The sequence below is a fragment of the Otolemur garnettii genome, unplaced genomic scaffold (assembly GCF_000181295.1).
Source record: "Otolemur garnettii isolate 467f Iridium unplaced genomic scaffold, OtoGar3 scaffold00128, whole genome shotgun sequence".
Taxonomy (NCBI): Eukaryota; Metazoa; Chordata; class Mammalia; order Primates; family Galagidae; genus Otolemur; species Otolemur garnettii.
In genome coordinates, this window is record NW_003852523.1 from 2,489,560 (window position 1) to 2,494,586 (window position 5,027).

At 48.8% G+C, this 5,027-nt stretch overlaps 1 pseudogene; it reads right to left on the bottom strand.

The window, feature by feature from the left end:
- Positions 1-259: 259 nt before the first annotated feature.
- LOC100965229 lies at positions 260-4,130 on the bottom strand (annotated as a pseudogene).
- Positions 4,131-5,027: the final 897 nt, after the last annotated feature.

Consider the following 5,027-nt stretch of genomic DNA (forward strand, 5'->3'; position numbering starts at 1 on the left):
TGAAGATACACACCTTCACTATACAAAACATTGTAAACTCATGACTCATTAGGAATTTTAGCACCCAGACTTCTAAAAAAAGAAGCTACATGCAGCCCTGGCTATTAAAAGCTACACGTGAACAAAAATGGACATGTTTAGTGGAAGGCCCTGGCAGTTGACTACAGAATATCAGTTGTTCCGTTTATGTTTAAATGCAGAAATAGCAACAATGTGGGAACTTACATTCATCAAATATTAGGTTTTAAAGTATACAAGACTAATAAAGTGAACATTTAGAGAGGCCAATTCTCAGCATGTTCCACATCAGCCACTTGTGGACAGTGATTTCGTTTAAAGAGAACAGAAGTTTCAAACATCTGAGTAGTTTAAGTTAAAAGTAGGATGAAGGGGAAGTTACAGGATAAGTGTCCTCCAAAGACAGCAGGAGCAGAGCCCACACATGGCACAATCTGACTTCAACAATTAATGTTCACGGTCTTATGAGGAAGCCTGGCTGGGAGGCTCCTGTGGCCACAGGCAGACAAGCTCATAGCATGGACTGTTTCTGTAACTTAGGATACACCTTTCTGTCACATTAGTAGTGAAAATAATTTTTAAAAATAGCTTCAGCCTGTGAACCATGTTTCCAGTCCCTTCTGTGCATTGAAGTGTTTGGGATCAAGTTTGGGGGGCAAGTGTCCCGTCGGGAGAACCTTGGTTTCAGGACTTGAACACGTGCACAGCTCACACCACATGTTGCCGGCAGATGGGACACTCACTCGTGCGCTCGCCACACTTGGTGCAGGGAACCATGTGCCCACATTCAAGCCAGACACAGTCGATGATGGCATCCACACAGATGCGACACAGGCTGTCGTGTCCTCGTCCTGCAGCTGCAGCCGCTCCCTGTATGACTTTTGGTTTCCTTCATTCTCTTTGTATAACCAGTTTACTTTCTCTACCATCTCCCACTTTTCACAGCCCCCAGAATAGCTGACAAAATCCCGAGCCAGGATTTCCTTCAACTGACGCACACTCACCCCTTCCACGTCTTCAAGGCTTGACAAGTCAGACAGGGAAGCTCTCACTCTCTTCTTTGCAAGCCCAGGGGTCCGATCCTCCTCAGTTTCTTCATCATCGTCATCATCTGCAGAGTTTGCTGAAGCTATTTCACTCTACCTGTGCCAGCACTCCAGACCTAGAGGTCCGGTCCCCATCCATAAGCTCTCCCTGAAAGGAAGACATAGTAGCAGAGGGGGCTGTATAGTTTGAAAAATACGAACATGTAAAAGGCTAGAAGTCTGGGACCTTGGAGGATGCAGACTGCTGGTGTCCCTAGTAGCACAGAACCAGACCTACCAAGTCTTCTTTCTCTCAACAAGAATCTACTGGGTGTGTTTCCAAGAATGAGATACTGCCGTGGATCTTTCACCTTCAGGCGCATTAACTGAGGCTGCTGTCTCTTGTAGTAAGTGACAAGTGGGACATCTACGGAGATTCTCTTATAAGACTGAACAAACGCAGCAAAAATCTTTCTTGCAGTCACAACAAACACGCCTCTTTCTAAAGACTGAAAATGAAAGTTCACAGGCTTTGCAAACTTTATTAGACCCTTCTGGAGCTGCTGGTGGGAAGGTAGAAAAATCAGGGTTTGGTGTAGATCTGAATGGACCAGCGGCTCCTGCAAATCCTGACCACTGACCCCTGACAGCTCTGGTTCCCATGACTTCATTCAGCAAAGCCCACATAGGCGTGGCACCGGCCTTCACGGCCCCAACGGTCTCGGCTCAGTCGGCTCTGCAGGAGAACTCGGCAATAGAGCAGCCCCACACACGGCCGACCTCCTTCTGCCTGGGCGGCGATTCAATATGCTTTGTTTTTAAGAAAAAGATACAATTGGAAATGTCCATAAAATGAATATATAGTTACTGCAAACAAAATCTGAAGTCTACCGTGGTAGCTTTAAGAGGTTTTAAATGTGAAATTCCTGAGGAGTCAATTAATATTCTTGCAGCACTTATGTAAATAATTAGGCCAAGTTTGATGAGGCTAAACTTATTGTACAAACAAATTTATCTGGTATTTATTATCTTTGACAAAAATAGGGATACTAAGCCTAACTATAGGGAACATTTTTTTCTAAAGAAAAGTTATGTTTTGACCAGGTGAAGTGGCTCACGCCTGTAATCCTAGCACTCTGGGAGGCTGATGCAGGTGGATTGCCTGAGCTCACGGGTTTGGGACCAGCCTGAAGAAGAACGAGACCCCGTCTCTAAAAATAGCCAGGCGGCTCTGCGCCTGTGGCTCAAGTGGCTAAGGCACCAGCCACATACACCTAAGGTGGCGGGTTCGTATCCCTAGCCCGGGCCCGCCAAACAACAATGATGGCTGCAACCAAAAAATGGCCAGGCGTTGTGGTGGGCGCCTGTAGTCCCAGCTACTTGGGAGGCTGAGGCAGGAGACTCGCTTGAGCCCAGGAGTTGGAGGTTGCTGTGAGCGTGATGCCATGGCACTCTACCCAGGGGGACAGCTTGAGGCTCCGTCTCAAAAAAAAATAAAATAAAATAAAAATAACCAGGCGTTGTCACAGGTGCCTGTAGTCCCAGCCACCCAGGAGGCTGAGGCAAGAGAATCACTTGAGCCCAAGGGTTTGAGGTTGCTGTGAGCTATGACGCCATGGCACTGTACTGAGGGTGACAAAGTGAGACTCCATCTCAAAAAAAGTTATGTTAAAGAAAAACCATACCTAAAACCTATAATATACCTGTTATGAGATCGTAGCCTTGTGTATGGTTCTTGAGTTCTTATTACCCACCTGCAGACTGGACTTGATTCTGAGTTCTTCCAGGGCCCTTTAACACGTGCCTGTAACAAGCTCCATCTGTCTCCCCCAAGCTTTTCTTCTATTTGCTTAACTGATTACCTTCAGCCTTCAGGGTTTACAGCCAGGTTCTACATTATGCAAACCAGGTTGAGCACATTAATTTTGTGTTATGCATATTTTTTTGAGATAGTCTCATTTTGTCACCCTGGATAGAGTACCATGGTGTCATAGCTCACAGCAACCTCAGACTCCTGGGCTCAGCTGATTCTCTTTCCTCAGCCTCCCCAGTAGCTGGGATGATAGACACCCACCATAATGCCTGGCTGTTTTTAGAGACCAGCATCTCTCTATTGCTCAGGCTGGTCTCCAACTCCTAAGGTCAAGCACTCCACCTGCCTCAGCCTCCCAGAGTGCTGGGATTAGAGGCAGGAGCCAAGGACCATGGCGCCCCTCCTATTTATACATATTTTAAACTTTGTATTTGTTGTCTGTCAAGTTTCTATAGAAATACAACTCTGAACAGAATAATACTGTCCCAGTACTTCAAAATGATAGCCAACACCTATGACACTGACAAAATTAAACTTGACAGTGAGCTTCAGGCAAACTTAGCCTGAGAGCCACTCCCTCCAAACCTCCTCCTTGCTCAGTTGTGGCTAAAAGGTTTTTGACAGACTCTTGGTTATCAATCACTTCCCTCTAGTGGGGCATCAGACCAACTGGGCAGGTCCACCCCAGCACTAAGTGACAATCAAAACTAACCACAGGATGACTGATCAGTGATGCTTTGGGGAAAAGATCTTGATCAGAAGAGGGAAAAAGCGGTCCACAGCACAGTGGAGTCCCCCATGTCAAAACAAAACTAACTGGAACCAAGAGGCCGCGAGGTGAGGGCCTTACACACAATTTGCCTGATGACAGGAACTATTGCAAGAAATTGCACCAATCTGCAACTTTGCACAAAGAACCACAACCTTGCACAAAGGCCACTTCTACAAGCCCCTACTCTGCCTATTCAGCTTTGGGCTCATGCCACCCATGTTATTAATTCTTGTAGCCAAGGATTATTATTTTAAAACAATTTATGTAAGCTTCCTCATTTTGGCTCTGTCTGTGAAAGCACATAGTGAATGGTACCTGTCTCCGATGGCTGTTCTCTGACACCCCACCGCTGGGGAACGGGTGTGGAGCGGAGAGGGGCTGGGACAAAGGGCCCTACGTGGCACAACTTGCTACCTGCTACCTGCCACTCCACTTCCTCCGAGGAGGAGCTGGTGGCAACAGGAAGCTCCTCAGGCCCAGAGTCTCTGCCTATGTCCTCCATTCATGGCCCAGAACCTGCCTATGGAGAGTCACAGAGCCCCCAGCCCACTGGGACACAGTGCTGGATATCCAGGACAAGGGAGGGTGAGTGCACAAGGCCCTCCACATCCACACAGGCTTTCAAAGGGGCCCATTCCATTCTTGGCTTTTCCCCCAGAAGCAGCCTTTGCCTTTCCAGAGGGAGGCACCTCCCATGACTCGGGCCCTGGGGTGTCTGGCAGGAAGGGGTCTCAGCACCATCCACTCCGGGGTCCCCTTCAACCAGGACTCAGCTCTATAGGGCACTGGGGAACCATCACGGGTGAGGACACCAACTGAGCTTTGGCACATGGGTGCTGGAGCCCAGCAAGGCCAGGAGGAAGCTGGGGGCTTACAAGGCCCCCTAGGCTGATGGGTAGGGTCCTGGTATGGGTGGCCATACAGGAGGGTCCTAGGGCCTGGTCCTGGGGCCTTCTGCACCAACCTGCCTCATCCTGCCTGAGCCAGTCCCCTCTTCCCTGCATGTCTCCTCTGTCGGCCCCGTGAGTTTGTCTCCCAGACCACACTGTGTGTGCCTGTGTGTGCATCTGTGAGTGTGCATGGTGTGAGGGTGTGTGTGTGTGTGGGGGTGTCTGTATCTGTGTGGTGGGTGTGTATATGTGTTCATGTGTGTGGTGTGTGCACATGTGAGGGTGTGTGCTGTGTGTGCTTATGTGGTGTGTGTGGTGTGACTGTGTGTGGTGTGTGCATGGGTGTGGTGTGTGCCTGGGTGTGGTGTGTGCTTGCGTGTGGTGTGTGACTGTATGTGATGTGTGCCTGGGTGTGGTGTGTGACTGTGTGGTTTGTGCCTGGGTGTGGTGTGTACCTGCATGTGACGTATGACTGTGTGTGGTGTGTGCATGGGTGTGGTGTGTGACTG